Below are 18178 nucleotides of genomic sequence, written 5' to 3' on the forward strand. Positions count from 1 at the left end.
AGGAGGCCCGGACTGGGCACCAGGCCAGGAAGGAGGACTGGACTGGGCACCAGGCTTGGAAGGAGGCCCGGACTGGGCACAGCACTCCGACTGGATAGCACTGTGAGATGCCTCAGAGCATACAGTACTGTGAGATGCCTCAGAGCAGACAGTACTGTGAGGTGCCTCAGAGCAGACAGCACTAAGTGGTAACTCGGGCTGAACCGCATAGAGTGGCAACTCGGGCTGAACCGCATAGAGTGGCAACGCGGGCTGAACCGCATAGAGTGGCAACTCGGACTGAACCGCATAGAGTGGCAACTCGGACTGAACCGCATAGAGTGGCAACTCGGATTGAACCGCATAGAGTGGCAACTCGGGCTGAACCGCATGGACAGGCAACTCGGGCTGAACTGCATGGACAGGCAACTCGGGCTGAACAGCATGGACAGGCAACTCTGGAGCGGGCTGGAGGGACAGGGCCCTCACGGAAGCAGACAATGCTTTTGGAATGGAGACCGGAGCTTGTGACTCAGAGCTGGCGACAAAGACAGAAGATGGTCAGAGTCTACGGAGTGGACAGTCCTGTAAAAAACGTACATCACTGGCACAGAAAAGACACAGTTTGTAGGTCCTCCTGCGCCATCGCTCCTCCTCGGTCAGGTGGGGGCATGGAGCACCTGAAAACCTGGAACTTGCTACAGGATTATTAGAAGGTTCTGGTTGCGGAGAGTCAAAGGCAGACAAATTTGGTAGGGAAATGTTAGCAGCATAGTTACACTCCTTACAGCAGGATACAGACCCTGAAGAGTGTTCAGCAGTAACTAGATTGTCCCTGAGAAAAGAATTTTCACGACAAAAGCAGGTATTCGAGCAGGATATATTAGGGGTGTAGACTGGAAGTTGCTTAAGCACTTCGTTCAGCAAAGAAGATACTTGCGATATTTGAGTGCGAAGTTGAAGAATGTCCACTTGGAACATCTGGAACAAGGGATTTTCGGAGGAAAAAGTAGCCACGGTCTTATAATGTTGAATACGGAATAGGCCAATATTCTGGAAATCCTCTTCACAAGGGAAAAAGCGTGCAGCAGCAGGCTCGGTATTATGGCCAGATAATACTGTCAGGGTTTCCAAAGTAAGACCATGGAGAGAGGATAAGCGAACAAAGTGATTTATTAGAAAACACAGATAACACTGGTTCAAGATGCAGGACTGGTAAGGCAGTAATGAATTACAGTTCATAACAAAGGAATAAGCAACATTAGTCAGTGATGCAAGCACAGATAGTGGAACGGATAACAGTAGTCAATGATGCAGGTTGATTGGATGACAGGTGTAGCGTTTACCACGAGTAGTGGAACAGGTCTGCAGGGACGAAGGAAATCCAATGAACAACAGTGATGAACTCACAGCAGAGATGAGTTGCAGTTACCACGAATTGTGGCACGGTATGTAGAGATGAGAGGAAATCAATATACAGCAGTGATGAACTCACAGCAGAGATGAGTAGCAGTTTACCACAGATAGTGACACAGGTATGCAGAGATGAGAGGAATTGAATATATAGCAGTGATGAACTCACAGCAGAGATGAGTAGCAGTTTACCATGGATTGTGGCACAGATATGCAGAGGTGAGTAGCAGTTTGAGATGAGAGGAATCCAATAAACAGCAGCGATGAACACAGAGCTGAGATGAATAACTAGGAATCAAGGATAGCTTCTCATCAGATAGTGACCTGATGATCTGGCAAAGGTTGCTTGAAACAGACAAGTCTATATAGGCCAGAAGCAGGTGTAAAGCTCCCAGCAATAATGAGGCAAGTAAGAGCAGTCCAAGTAGCACAGTGGCCCCTTTGGTGGGCAGTGGTACTACTGGCAGGATAAATAGTCCAAGTAGCACAGTGGCACCTTTGGTGGGCAGTGGTACTACAGGCAGGATAAATATATGCAAAAGATCCAACAAGGACCTGTAGACAGGAGCTGCAGAATGCAAGTCGTGACATTAGCCCAGCAGCCCTGCGCTCATCATAAGATAGAGGGGCTGGTTGTGCGAGTGAAGTCTGCTGGGCAGAGGTCTCTGCAGGCTGTTCATCAGAGATCTCTGCTGTCTGGGGTACCATGCTGTCGGTGCCATTCCCTCAGCGCCTCTCTCATCTCCACTCTGTTTGGCGAATGGCTGATGTCAATGCCCTTGGCACTGCATAGTCTCGAGATCCACCCATATTGTTGTAGTCATACATCCTGTGTGTTCTCCTGGATTCAGTTATTCCTCTCCGGAATAACTCTTCTCTCCTGATTGGTTCACGAAAAGCCGCCTGTGGTTATCCCACTGCTGCCACCAGAAATTTGTGACAGGATGGACCGCCTGTGCTACCCTGTCTGTTGTTGCTGGTAACCGGCTGGGCTTACTTTGCCACCATCCCCTTACGTTATTCCAAATATGCCCCTCCTGCCACCACTGAACTCCTTCTATGGCACTCAGAACCACGTTCCTTCTGGGTAACTGACGCTGCTAGCGTTCCTCATTGCTGGTGTACTTGGGCTGATACTCCTGACCTGTCACTATAGATCAGGGTTGCTGTGGATTGATCCCCACTGGCCTATCACACTGACCAGAGCTTGGGTCCAAACCTCAGACAGCCAGAGAACGGATTAGATTTTGGGTCTAATCTGCAGATCACAAGAATACAGCAATATTGAAGATGTTTTCAAGCAGCTCTTGAAGCAAGATGTTTATTTGCTCTCACACTAGAAGGTACCAGTGTGATCAAGTCAGATGAAAATCAGAAGAATACATTTCAAATACAAGCTAGTGTCTTTTATACGTTTCAGACATAGACTATTTTTAGCATCAGTATATACTCTATTTACACAAACATGGATTTACATGCAAACACTTTTCTATGAAATTCACTCTGGACAAAAGGCCACACACTAATGACCCCCTTCATCACAAAACTTCCTGCTATCAGACTCGCTTTCAATTATAACGCCTAATTTGAGGTTTCCACTAGCAACCTTACAAATCCCAAACAATGACACTTCCATACAAAATATATTCCAATACACCCAAGACCTCCATCCACAAAGGCCTATTGTATCAGATTATGCATCAGAAATAAGGCATATCCTTTAGTAATGTGAAAACAGGAAAACCCAGTTTCTACCCTGGACTCAGAAATAACGATTTCCTATCTCAGAATATATACAATACAAAAAATAAGTGCATATGCAATTATATAAATAAGCGGCCTGTACTATTTCCTTTAAATAAATTTATAACAAAGGTTATTTATCAGTGATCCAGTCACAGCTCCTTTCCATGTAAGAGCTGTGATAGGAGCCATGATGATGGAGAAAGAATTAATAAAATGCCTATAATAGTTTGCAAAACCTAGAAAGCGTTGGACTGCCTTTAAACTTGAAGGTTGAACCCACTCTAAAACAGCTTGCCCCTTACTGGGATCCATAGCGAAGCCAGAGGGAGAAATAACATAACCCAGGAAGGCGATCTTTGTGACACAGAATTCACACTTATTTAGTTTTACAAATAGTTGATTTTCTCGCAATCTCTGGACAACCTTCTTCATGTGGATGATGTGCTCTTCACGGGAAGAGGAATGCACAAGGATGTCGTCTAGGTAGAAGACTACGAACTTCTCCAGGAATCACCATTTATTTATATAGCGCCACTGATTCCGCGCGCTGTACAGAGAATTCATTCACATCAGTCCCCATTGGAGCTTACAGTCTAAATTCCCTAATACACACACACAGACAGAGAGAGAAAGACTAGGGTGAATTTTTGATAGCAGCCAATTAACCTACCAGTATGTTTTCAGAGTGTGGGAGGAAACCGGAGCACCCGGAGGAAGCCCACAGAGAACATACAAACTTCTCACATATAAGGCCACGGTCAGGAATTGAACTCATGATCCCAGCACTGTGAGGCAGAAGTGCTAACCACTTTGCCACCGTGCTCCCCTTGCTTCCAGCCTACAACAGGGTTATCAGTAGATAACCACGGCTGTCCCAAGACCAATGGGACAGATGCACAACTAATCAAATAAAACAATATGCAATATGCAATATGAGCTCTGTATGAAGAGCCCTAATAGTTAGAGAGAGTGGAAGAGTGTGGAATCGGATACGAGCTTCCGCCAGAGGGTTTCCATCTAGCCCAAAGGCGGTGACGACATTCTCCATCTCAAGCAATGGAATGTGGAACTGTTTAGCAACATCAATGTCGAGGAAGTTACCTGCTGCACCGCTGTCCAGAAAAGCCTTGAGTGGGATACTTTTATTCTGAAATGTCAGACTAGCAGGAACTAATAGAGAATTTTGTGAAGAGACCAGCTGGATATCTAAACGCACCTCTTCAGTCTTGTTTAGGCCTGGTCTGTTCCGACTTGTTTGGGCAGGTCTGAATAAAGTGTCCTTTGAGACCACAATATATACAGAGACCCTGCCTTTGTCTTCTAGATCTTTCCTCGTGAGACAAACGAAGAGTACCAATTTGCATAGGTTCCGTTAGATCTGGAGTTCTGGGAAGAAATATATCTGAGGAAGCGGAGGACCCGCGATCCTTCTCCATTCGTCTTTCTCTTAAGCGTCAATCGATCCTGATGGCCACCCTCATGAAGTCCTCAAGAGTCTCTGGGTCAGGATAATGGACCAGTGAGTACTTAAGAGGGTCTAACAGACCTAACCGAAACTGGTGTCTGAGTGCCCGATCGTTCCACAATGTGTCGGCAGACCACCGTCGAAAATCAGCACAATATATCTCAGCCGACCGAGCCCCTTGTCTTAATGACTGTAGGTGTGCATCTGCTGATGCCACTCGGTCATGGTCATCGTACAAAAGCCCCAGAGTCTCAAAAAACAAATCCACTGAAGTAAGACAGGAATGCTCTGGTTTGAGGCTGAAGGTCCAGGACTGCGGATCTCCCTGGAAAAGGGATATAACAATACCCACGCGTTGAATCTCAGATCCTGAAGAGGTAGGTCTAAGTTTAAAGTACAACTTGCAGCCCTCCTTGAAGTTCCGGAATATCTTACGGTCTCCTGAGAAGTGGTCTGGCAAGTTGAGGAGTGGTTCTATAGGTACATCTCTGAGGATACGGGGATTTCGGGTGATGCCCTCCTGGGTAGTGACCCGAATGGAAAGTTCCTGTAGTGTCTGAGTCAAATTTTAGATCTAGGTATTAAAGAACTGGGCCGTAGCCTGATGTCCAGGATCCATTATATTACCTAGGTATGGTCTGGGTATGAGGTTTTGGCAGGTAATAATGTTAGGAACCCCTCCAGCCAGTACAGCAAAATCTGGAGTCTGCTCCGAAAGCCTGATGTTTACTGTTGCCCCTATTGGTAGGGACAGGCTTGGCTGCAAACAAACAAAGGGTCGTGAGATGCGCACTGGCTGGGGAGAACCCAGGAATAGAGTTACCGAGGCCGTAGAGTAGAAAGTGTAGGAGGGAGTTAGGTGAGACCCCGAGTGGATGGTGTCAAGACTGATATATCACTTGTGGCCACTGGAATAAATAAAGGAACAGCTGATAGAGAAGTCTCCTGATACACAGCAGCTTCTGTACAGGAGCTTGTCCGGAAAGGAACGGAACTTGCACTGATAGGTAAAGATGATGAAACTGAACGTAGACAGTTGCCAGGGGTAACTACAACCCACAGTACCGGTGAGAGTCTGGAGATTTAAGGGAAACAGTTCTTAGGCGGTTGCCACGAGTAACTATTACCGGCAATCCTGCAGAGGATTAGCCGGCTATTTAAGGAGAGCAGAACCAATAGGCTGCAAGTGATAATGAGGAAGCCAGGTGAGTGGACTAAGAGAAACAGGCTGGCCAGGTGAGGCACTACATAGGAAATGACAGCATGATTGAGGGCAGATTCTGACAGGCAACAGACCTAACTGACCCTATCTAAGCTATCTAGCTAATCTATCTGCCTATCTAATCTACCTAAACTAATCTATCTAATCTATCTAAGAACTAAACTAACTACTTATCTAAACACCCAATGTGGCTATCTAACTACCTACCTAACTACCTACCTACCCCTAACTATCTATCTACCTAACTATCTATCAGCTAACTCTGACAGAGAGCCCAGCGAGTCATAACACCCTACTGGCATGCTCACCGTCTGATTCACGTCCACCACCGTCCACTCGTGATGATGGTTTCGGAGCAGCCGTAGATGCGGCTTCTGCATAAGAAACACGCCCTTCAAAGGCTTCCACACTGATACCAGAGCGTGACCTTGCTGCTGCCAAAGCATCTTTACCATGCAAGTGATGGCACACATACCACCAATCCTTCCGTGTGGATCTGACCACGCACCCTGCGCCTAAGGTCCCACAGGACGACTGTATTACAACAGTGCACCACATCACCAACCGCTCTTTCACCTTTTGAGCTATTCTTGCCAACCTGGCCCGGCGGTGGACGACGATGACCCCGGAGAGGGCGTGGATGCAGCTTCCGCCTAGAAGCGCACCTGGACACGTGTCCCAATGCGATATGCCCGTCCAAATCTGCAGAGAAGGAAACAGAAAGAGAGCTCCCTGGACTAGGAGCCGCGATCCCTGCAAACAATAACAGTGCCGAGTTATGTTATTACCCATTAGGTTCAGCAAACGCAACCGGACCTGCTTGCTGACTTGGATTAAATAAATTTGAGGCAACCGTGCAGGGAGTGCCTCGAGAACCTGCTAGGGAGGACGACTGACCCTGCCCTGAACCTGGACTACCAGCCACCACCTACACGTCGCGAGTACCCAATGGCACTGATGGGGTTAACGCAGATGCCTGCGTGAATTCAGACAATGAAACAACCAAAGAGACCAGAACTGTGGAGCATAAGCACTTGAGATTAACCGTGATCACTGAGACAGGTAGGGTCAGAAAAGTGGGGACATAAGCAGAGGGGGGGATAGCAAGGAGGAAGCCCAAAAGGTAGGCAAGAAATTGTTTAAGGAAAAGGAGGGAGGCATTGGCTGTGCGGAACCCAGCCGGAACTAATGCTCTGCTAGGGAAAGTAGGGATGAGAGAGGGATGGGTAAGGCGTGTTACTAGAACCCTGGCCCATGGAGAAATGAAACCAGCAAAAAGGGGGGGTAACGTGACTGGGTAACCAGGAGGAAAATTCTTGGCATACCGTACGGCCAAGCCACTGCCTCCCACTGGTGGGAACTTACCCTCATCATTGTGTACATCTTCCTCAAACAGTACGAATTCACCCCCACTGGAACCCACCATCACAGAAGTCTGTGTACTGTGATGTAATTGCCGATAATGGCCTTCCTCATGAAATTTGTAGTTTATTTTATGGCAAAGCTGTCACGATTTTTGGGCAATTTTTTTACAGCAGAGCAAATGTCAAAATGTTGTGCTGGCTCATCTGCATCTCCACTCGGTGTCTTCGGAAAGCTAAGTTTTTTCCGAGAAGCAGTTGCCAGAGAAACTGAAGAAGGAGACGTCATTACAAGATGTTGATAGCACTTGGATCCTGGCAAAGCGAATTAAGTCCTAGATCTACAATTACAATATATTAAGCGGATTTGCTTAGTTTTATTTCATCCTTTAATTTCTCTAGCTGCTTCTCAAAAAGTATAATTAAGGTAATCACTTGAATCAACTGCACTCTCTTCACAGGTGATTACTTCGCTGGACTAAAGTACATTCCCCTCAAATTCTAGTCTTCTTGCAGCTTCTGCATTTTCCTATATGCTGTTGTAGAATCCCGAAAATGACCCTAAATTTTTCGGGACACAAACAGCATCTCCTACACGTCCCTGTCATTTTTGAAAAAGCTCTGCACCACCAAGTTTATTGTGTGAGCAAAACAGGGAATGTGATGGAAATATTTTTATTGATTGATCTTGCAACACATTATTACAAAAACTCTACAAGGGTGGCACCTTCTTCTCTTAAACTATCAGGTTTAAACTCAAAGACCAAAGAAAGGGGGGCTATTTGCTCACAGGAAAGTCCATCAACCTAAATATAAATATACAAAAAGATAAAACACATAAAACAAGAGGGTGCCACCACTAAACCGAAACTAATTTCCAAACGTATTTCAACTTACTAACACAAACACCACCACAAAGAAACAAGCTGTGGGTGCATGTAAGCCATACTTGAAAATATACTTAGCTTTAAAAATCTAAGGGAGTGAAAAGACAGCGAGAAAAGCTATTTAGAAAAGAGAGCGCCAGACTTTGACCTCCTTAAGGAGGTCTCAGGCCCCGCCACAGCCTGAGCCAGTTGGCATTGGACATCCAACGTCTATCCATACCCTTCAGTTTCCACCACCTCTTCACAGGGAAGGATTTAAAGCCTCATGGACACTTGACACCGTGCATTCCACGTGAAATATCTGACCACTAGACTGACTAAAAAAAGGGTGCAGAAATCAAAAACCCTCCACCTGGCCTTGAATGCCCCGTAAACCCATTCAGGGTAACTAAGCCCCGAAAGGCAGGGGATTCCCAGCGACCTGGAAACTCTTTTATAAACCTTAAAGGGACACTGAAGCAAGAAATGGTCCATAGTCTCCTCCACCCCCAGACATTCCTCCCGTGGGCAACCACGATCATCAGCATTTCTGTACTTGAGGTTCCCTCTCACGTAAAGTCTCCCGTGAAAGGAGAGCCAGGCAATGTCCCAAAGCTTCAACGGGATTCTCCCTGAATTAATCAGGGAAAGCCCCACCGAACTCACATCACCTGGGCAGTCCCTCAGTGACAGCGGAACCCAGAAGTGGGAGTGCAGGACTCTCTTCTCCAGCTCCCTTCTAGAAGAGCTCCCAACTTCCCCCGCCCTCGGGTCCCACCGCCTTGTCACCTTCAATCCCAAGGAAACATAGGTCGGGAGATACCCATGTCAGAACCTGAAACTTTTCACAGCGCCCCCCCCCATACCATGCACTGAGGAAGGGATCCACCCATACCCTGAAGCCCCCGACCCACTGAGGAGGGGTCTCAACTAGGAGACTACTCAGGTGTAACTTCAGAAAAGTTGACATAAAGAAGAGCACTGGGTTAATCATACCCAGGCCACCATCCTTCCTCAGTCGGTAGGTCACAGCCCGCTTGACCAGGTTCAGCCTATTACCCCAGAGTAACTGGAAGAAAACTGCATAAACCCTAGACCATAAAGACTCTGGCAAGAGGCACACATAGCTGATATACAGGAAGGTCATGACAAGGTCCACCCTTTCCCGGAGAGAGTGTTTCCACCTCTTCCAGCTCTCTACCTTCCGGGAAGCTTCCTCCAGCCTTAACTCCCAATTTTGCTTGGCATAATCACCAGGGCCAAAATGAATCCCTAAAATTTTGATATTCTCACTAGCCCGGGGAAGACTGTCTGGAAGGTTGACTTCACAACCCTCCTCCCCCATCCAGAAAACTTTACTCTTTTCCTGGTTTACTAAGGAGCCACTGGCCTCGAATACCCGCAGACCAGAGTTGTTACCTCCTCAGCTTCTGCGGAACTCGACAAGACAACAGTAACATCGTCAGCGTAGGCCAATACCTTCAAAAGACACTCCGCACCCAACAGCACTCCTCCCATTGAGCTGCCACCAACCCTTCTCACAAAGGGATCTATAGCAAACACATACAGGAGGGGGCTCAGGGGATTACCCTGTCTTACTCCAGAGCTGACCTCGAAGGATGGACCCACCCAACCATTCACAAGAGGGAAGCTCTCGGCTTGCCTATAAATAGTACGGAGCCAATTCACCACCCGAACCGGAAGACCATACCACAGAAGCAGAGCCCAAAGGTACTCATGATTTACCCTATCAAAGGCCTTCGACTGTTCTAATGCTAAAAGGTACCTCCCCCACCTCTCTGCACGGCACCGCTCAAAGGCCTCCCGCACCGCCAGGAAAGCACTGAAAGTGCTTCGACCCTTCACAGTGCAGTGCTGAGAAGTAGAAAGTAACCGGCCAGAAACCTGCATCACTCTATTAAAAAGTACCTTCGCCAGAATCTTCCTGTCAGTATTGAGAAGAGCGATGGGGCGCCAGTTCTCAATACACGACTGATCTTTCCCCTTGGACAACAAGATAAGGGTAGAGACCCTCATAGAGGGAGGTAATAAACCTCTGCCCAGGCTCTCATTAAAGACCTCCATGAGACGCGGGGGCAGGATGTCCCCAAAGATTTTAAAGAACTCAGATGTAAGGCCATCTGGGCCTGGGGCTTTCTTGATAGATAAACCATCTATCGCCATCCTGAACTCGTCCACCATTATTTCATCGCCCAAGGACTCAAGCAGGCCGCTAAAATCTCCAAGGCCAGGAGTTTCCCTCAAAAACCGGTCCATCTTCTCTCTGTCAAGTGACTTCTCCGAAAAGAGATCGGAGTAGAAAGACTGCACGACACCAAGGATGCTCTCCTTATCCTCTCTAAGGACACCCTCAGCATCGCGCAAACCTCTCACCTCCTTAATATCTACCGAGTTCCTACAGCTCTGGAAGGGGTCGGGCGAATGGTACTTCCCAAAGTCCCTCTCCAGATTCAAGGAAGCATACCGGTCATATTGTATCTGTCTCATCTGAGCCTTCACCCGGGGGATCTCCCCACTATCCCCCTGGCCAGAAATCAAGAATCCAAGTTTTCTTCTCAGTGCCATGTAGGTACTTTCTTTTAACAAGTTATTTCTAGCTACTAGGCCGCGAAAAAAGCTCCGGGTCCTCTTCTTCAGCATCTCCCACCATTTGGACCTACTCCAACCTGCATCCAAAAGAGTTTTCTGGGATTCAAAGAAGTCCCTAAAGGACTGTCTTATCATCTCCTCATCAAGGAGCTTAGAGTTCAGGCGCCAGAGGCCCCTACCCTTCCGAAGGACATAGAGAGGTAAACGTGATCAGAGAACTCTACTGGCCTCAGCTCCGGAGCCAAGGTTTTTGAGCTCTCTTTAACAAAAAACCTATCTATCCTAGACCTCCAGCTACCTCTATAATAACTGAAACCTGTGAGGTCTGTGAAATGGCGAACATGCACATCCACCAGACCCGCCTGCCTCGTCATACTAACTAGAAAAATGGAATCATAGCCCAGAGAAGCCCTTGAAACTTCCCTGTCTTTGGTCCTAATAATAGTGTTAAAGTCACCACCAAAGACTATCTGCCGGGCCGAAAAAAGATATGGCTTTATCTCCCTGAAAAGACACTTTCTTTCCCATTTGGTTTGAGGACCATAGATGTTGATCAACCTCAGGTCGTGTCCTCTCAGGTTGACATCCAAAATCATACATCTACCTACTTGGAGCTCTATAACTTGTTGGACAGTTATCATGTCGGTAAAAAGGACCGCCACCCCACCGTACGGCTCGGCCGCAAGAGACCAGTAGGAGGGCCTGCGCCTCCACTCCCTCTTGGCTTTGTGAAAGTCAGCCAACTGACCCAATCTGGTCTCCTGCAAAAATAAAAAATCAGCCTCAACCGTGCTGAAAAAAATCAAAGGCCATATAACGAGCTTGTTTGGAAAGTATAGATGCCACATTAATAGTGGCAAATCTAATGGGCTGGGAAGCCATCCCTCAGAGCTATAGAATGTAGGAATCAGCTCACTTCTTTTTCACCGGTTTAACAGAGTCCTCATCGGAGGAACCATATCGCTTACAACTTATACCGGCCGGTAAAACCTCCCCCTCCCGGAGAACCACCACTTCCCCGGAGGGAGAAGCCTCCCCCGACCCAACTATAACCTCCCTAACTTCACCACCCGCCACCTCCCCAAAAGTGACTTCAGCTTTACACGGGACCGAGGGACTACCAAGGGGCTGCATTCCAGAACTAGGTCCCGGGATAGGAGGGGGATCAGGAGGGAAAGCAGGGGGAGAACCGGAAGAGGGAACATATGGGGGGGACAGGGGGATGGGCAAGGGTAAGGTTAGGTTCAGGAATCTGGGAAGGGACAGGGTGAGGGAGAGGGATAGGGGCAGGGAAAGGCCCGGGATTTCCCGAGGAATCAGGAACAGGGACAGGAGGGGTGGTGAGGAGAAGGGTCTGGGAAAGGGGGAGGAGCTAGATCCTCCACCAAAGGGGGACCCCAAGAAACTACCTGCTTCTTCAGAAAAGCCACGGGAACCGCTGCTTGACCGGCGTCCCCCCCCCCACACACCACCTGCAGCCCCCACGGGCTCCCTCACTGGCGGCTCCCCCTTCTGCTGCCTTATGCTGTTATACAGGTGATTATCAGGTACGCTGTTAGACTGGTGTGTGGGAAGGTTTGCCGGCAAGCGCTCAGAGCTGTCAATGTTGGCAGAAACCTCCATTCCCGAACAGGTCGCTTGCTCAATCTCCTGTAGCTTTATCGTAAGTAGCTGCATCGATTCTTCCTTATCTAGGAGGATAGCATTCATCTTCTCAATTTCTAGGTGCATAACAGCGCGTTCTGTACTAAACGCACGGTTACTTTTCTTCAATGCCGCGATTTGTCTTTTCAATTTAAGAATTTCCAAAGAGAGCCACTCCAGCCGTGCCTTTATGGCAGGTTCCTCCGTCTCCCCTTCATCAGAGTCAGGTAAGCCGACTTCTCCTGGGTCAACATCCGCCTCTCCTATACCAGCCACCACACCGCTAACCACAGAAACTGCTGCCTCCTTTTGGGCCTTCTCACACATTTTAACGGCCGCCACACTGTCTTCTATGGTCATAATTTCTTTGTTGGCCCCCAGTTGTGTCTCCACTAGGGACTCACCCATATCTGCCGGGGGTGCCTTGTGTGGTATCACCGGCACACATGCCACGTTTGCCTCCAGTTGAACCGTTACTGAGGCAAAGTTCACATCTCCCGGCACGAGTCTAGTTGGGGCTTCTCTGTTGCTCTTCACAAGTGCCCCAGAGCCATCCTCCCCCAGTTGTTTCATCACTGTGGCAGGTAAGTCCTCGTTCAGTCCGGTCTTGGCTGAAGCTACCATGTTAAGGTGCACAGGTACTTCTGACCCACTGTCCTCCAGTAGATTTACTGGGGACACGGTGCATAGCGGAACTTTTGTCACAGACTGGCCGCATGGGATCCCTGCATTTGGCTTCATGCAGGGAAATTCTGCTTGTTTCATAAGGCTAGGGCATTCCACACTCCCAGCCAAGTTGGTAGTAGGCTGACTGGGAGTGGAACCCATCCCAGACCCTGGATCTAAGCTGGACCTTCTGGAGGCACTAGGCCTGGGAGCCTGGGGGCTTTCCTCCTCGCCTCCCCCAGGATCCTCCATCCTTGCTGGATCTAACGGAAGCTAATTTGGCTTTGCAGGAGCTCTCCAACACACAACCTACTCGATGGAATTATTATTATTATTATCCTTTATTTGTTAGGCGCCACAAGAGTTCCGCAGCGCCGTACAATGGACAGACAATAGACAGTACAGGGTAAAACATTACTGAGCAGTAAACAAAAATACCAACAGTTCAGAATTCACCCAGCTGTAATGCTCTCACAATATGGGTGACGTTATCAGAAATCACATATCCTCAGGAGAGTCCAAGCAGGATTAGCCATGTTGCATTGACATCCCTTACTTTTGTAACAGTTTGTCAGCTGTATGCCTCTTAGTGAAGCCGCTGATACACAGAGTAGCCTACTTTCTGAAAAATGTGACATACTTGGTTACATGCTGCTGCTGTTCCTGCTGGTGAAGGCGAATCACCAACCCAGTGGGCTGTCACAGTCATATAATCTTTAGTTTGCCCAGTTCCGCTTGTCCCCATATCTGTGGTTAAGTGCACAGCAGATATAATGACATTTTGTAACCCAATAAATAAATTTTTACGAACCTTCTGGTAGAGGTGAGGGATAACTTTTATACTGAAATGGTGTCGTGATGGAACTTGGTAACGGGAACACAAGATCTCAAGTAACTGTCTAAAACCAGCTGCACTAATAGTGGATATTGGACACAGATCTAATACGAGCATAGTCCCCATGGCGTCTGTGATCCGCTTTGCGACTGGGTGACAGCTTTCTTACTTTCCTCCTCTTGCAAAGGATTTTTTAACAGTCAATTGTTGTAAACTACTAGTAATCTTCTTCTTGGTCTGCTTTTAGGATGAAGATTCACCCACAGCAGCAGCAGCAGTGGGACTAATGCTCAAGAATCCAGGATAGTGGAGGAGTCATCTAGCCTTAGCAATTTGCATGCAGGACTAGTTCCGATCGCTACTGAGGATATTGACGAGGACGGTGTTGTGGGTGTAGATTTCAGGCGACGGGATATAGGTGAGAAAAGGGTCCTAGCTGATGATGAAACAGCTGGTTTTAATAACGTGTCCAAATATTAAACGTTAAAAAAATGGTGCCTTTACCTTTTAATTTTAGAACGGCAGGGAGATAGAAATAAAGAAATTAAACAGTTTTCATATTCAGTAGAAAGCTTGTGATTGATTGGTTTAAGTTGTAGTTGTATTTGTGTTAGAAACAGTTGTTGAACATGATAAAGGATTGTTAGAAAATGTGCTGGTTTTATGAATTTGGAAGATGTTCATATTAAGCCTATGATTAGAGGACTTTTTATGGATGGATTAAGCGAGCAGGGTCACTATCTCACACCCAGATTGGAAGGGACTAGAAATTTTTGTGTTGGTAGAGCGGCATAGGGATATGAGATAATACTTAAACAAGGTCATTAATATGTTTTAAATAGTGATTTTGCAAATGAAATGTATGTTAAAATACCTTCAAAGGGATTGCCCAATACTCTTGGCAAGTCTGCGTTTCCAGTGCGAATCTCTGATCACAGAACACAGTGTGTGTGTGTGTGTGTGTGTGTGTGTGTGTGTGTGTTTGTGTGTGTGTGTGTGTGTGTGTGTGTGTGTGTGTGTGTGTGTTTAAACTTTGAGAATCCTGTTTGAATTAGAATAATTATTATTTGAAATATGGCAACAAAACCTGTGCAATGTTAGCTTTATCAGGAAATAATTGCATTGAAAGATAGTAGCTGCTTAGCTTCGAAAATATTAACTGTGTAGCGTTACATAGTGAGATTTGTAACTGCGTCATATTTTTGTTTGTTTGAAGTCTCCCATGTTACAAAGATGTCTCTCCTCCCATCTCCCTCGTCGTATGGAATGAGGTAGATGTTTTATTCCCATGCCATGAGGAGGAGCTCAGCATATGGAAATCTGAGTTTGAACACAGTCTTTGTGCCATAGAACGGTCAAATGACTGGACTCTGCCCTGCATTCTATTGCAGATCTCTGTTGAAATTGTTAGTCATAGATTGTGCAGTGTTGGTTTTTTAATGCTAATAAGAACTATTCATAATATTTTCTTTTGCTGTTACCTACAGGGGGGTTCAATCTTTATAAGGTTTCATAGACAGTTCTAATTATTTGTTATAATGCTTACAGAATAACTTGCAATCTTTTGTACCCACAGGAGAATACCCTCCAGAAACCAGAATATGTGAATGATGTTCTGCTGTGATGATTCTAAACAATTATTGTGTTTTCTTTCAGAAGTAACCAAGAAGGAGAAAATTAATTTATCTATTACCAAGGTTAAATTGTTTGACACCTGGCCAGAGATAATAAGATTTCCTAAAGGGTGATCCTGATATTTGAACACCCTCTACCTCTGAATAATGAAAAAAAAGAAAGAAAAAGAAATAAAAGCAGCACATTTATTTCTTGATATGTCACAATTCTGTAGCCAGAGAATACTAGGATTTTCAGCCATAGCTATATGCCAGATACAGGTGAACACATTCCTGAATCCATTGAGACATTTGAAGAGATTAAAAGACTCCAGCCTTTACCCCGGCATTAGGCATCTACAATTATAAGAAATGTTTTCTATTGTACTGATGATAACACTGTTTTAGGATATTTAAAAGATAATTAGTGTACAATTAGATAGTGTAACGATACTTACCTTTCCTCACTCCCCCGCTGCTCCGTCGGACCCTGAAGCCGCACTTCCGGGTTCGGCGGTCACATGACCGCCAGACCTAGTGCGGGGAATTCAAACAGGGACTTCTTATTTAAACAGTTCTCTGACACTCTAGGAGTGTCAGAGAAACTTACCTGTTCCTGGCTTCTGATTCCTGTGTCCTCATTGTTCCTGCTTCCTGTGTGTTTGACCTCCTGTGTACCGACCCGGCTTGCTGACCTTTCTGGATTCCGTTTCTCCCATGTAGCGACCTGGGTTGCTGACCTTCCTGATTTCCTGTGCTCCTGACCCAGATTGTCTCACGCTCCTCTCTCTACACTTTTATCTGCCATTCCTGTGTACCGACCCGGCTAGCTGACTACGCATCTGTTCTGGTGACCCGAGTACCGATCCGGTTTGATTGACTCCTGATTCTGTCTGCATTGCCTGCCTGTTTACCAACCCAGCCTGTCCGACCATTCTCATCCTGCTCCTATTTCCGCTGTGCTACATCTTGGGGCAAACCTGAGGACCGCGACCTGCCACTCCTGGCAGCAAAGCCCATCCCGCCTTGCGGCAGTTCTTGTGAATACCGGAAAGATCGTTAGACTCCACACCTCAGATAAGCCAGCGCTAATCAAGATTAGTAGTGTATCCAGTAATCCGTTACAGTTTACTCTGACCATGGATTCAGCGGCTAAAGATCTACTGGAGCATTTAGTGGGAAGAATGGACAAACAGGAGGTGAACCAGGAGCAACTTTTAAAATTCCTCCAGAGCTACCCGACTGGACGTTGTTCAGAACACCTTAGTGGCCACCGGACCTCCTGCACCAGTGATTGCGGCTCCGGACCCTCCTTCTGCAGCAGCAGCTTCTTCCTCCCAATTGCGGATACCTTATTCGCCTAAGTTTGATGGAGACCCTAAACTTTGCAGAGGATTCCTGAACCAATGCTCCATTTAATTTGAACTGTTCCCGGGGAATTTTCCCTATGTGATATCGCTGCTCTCTGGTCAAGCTTTAGCATGGGCATCCCCGTTATGGGAGCGGAATGATCCCATTCTGCATAATTTCTCCACCTTTTTGTCCACTTTTAGAAAGGTTTTCGACGAGCCAGGAAGGGTCTCCAATGCCGCTGCTGGGTTATTGCGTCTCTGCCAAGGAACCCAGCCCGTGGGTCAGTATGCGGTTCACTTCAGAACCATGGCCTCGGAACTCAGCTGGAATGATGAGGCTCTTGTGACTACATTCTGGCAGGGTCTTTCAGATCGGATTAAAGAGGAGCTGGTGTCTCAAGAACTCCCTGCATCTTTGGACAATCTCATCTCCCTCTGCATTAAGATTGATTTACGTTTCAAGGAGCGTAATTCTGAGAGGGAGCAATCTCAATGCAGTATGATCCGTTTAGCTCCCAACTTCCAAACTGTCACACACCGCTCTCATAACTAGGTGCTGCTGTGTGACTTGCCCTTTAAGGAACTATGTTGGTGCTTCTCTCCTGTTTCAGAGTCTCTACCTTTTCATAGCTGTTTTCTGTTATCCTAATTGGAAACCACCTTCTGAAGCTTATTGGTTACTGAAGACTATATCAACCTCTTGTGATCTTCGTGTTACTCACATTACCGTGGGTTCTGGCTGCATACCTAACTCCCTGAGTGTCTCCTGGATGTTATTCGGTTGCAGAGATTGCCTGTCATCGCTGATCTCTATTTGGCCCTGCTGAATACCATTTTATGGTTCATCTCTAAGCTGCAACTATTCATTGAACTTCCATCTGCACATTGAACTGTCGTGAGTTGCTTGTTATAAACTGTGCTCATATTGATTGGATTCATTACCGCTCTGCTCGGCTGTTCATTATTCTGTTGAACTACAATCAAGTTCTGGTCATCTGTGGTTCTAGGTCTGGCACGGCTATTATTATCATTCTGCTGTTTGTGAATTGCTGGACTATTTCTAAGAATCATTGCCGAGTTTGGAGCCAGTTCCTTTAATTAAGTTCTGTGCTATATCAGCTGCTTTCTGTCAAAAGGATGAACTTACGTTTCTCTGTGTGTTGGACTTCTATTGTCACCCTGTACTTCTAGCAACATTCTATTGCATGTCTCTAGTTCACCAAGCTCTTGGACTATATATATACATCTGTTGTTCCGCTGACAAGAACCGTTACATTACCTATCACCATCCGCTAAAGTGAATCACATTCCATCTGGATCAGCCAAGTCTATTTACTATCCTCATCGGACTTTCAAGCTGTTTCAGTGATTCTCCTTTATTGCTGTCTGTGTTACAAGGTTACAAG

Source organism: Mixophyes fleayi, chromosome 8 (assembly GCF_038048845.1).
Source record: "Mixophyes fleayi isolate aMixFle1 chromosome 8, aMixFle1.hap1, whole genome shotgun sequence".
Classification (NCBI taxonomy): domain Eukaryota; kingdom Metazoa; phylum Chordata; class Amphibia; order Anura; family Limnodynastidae; genus Mixophyes; species Mixophyes fleayi.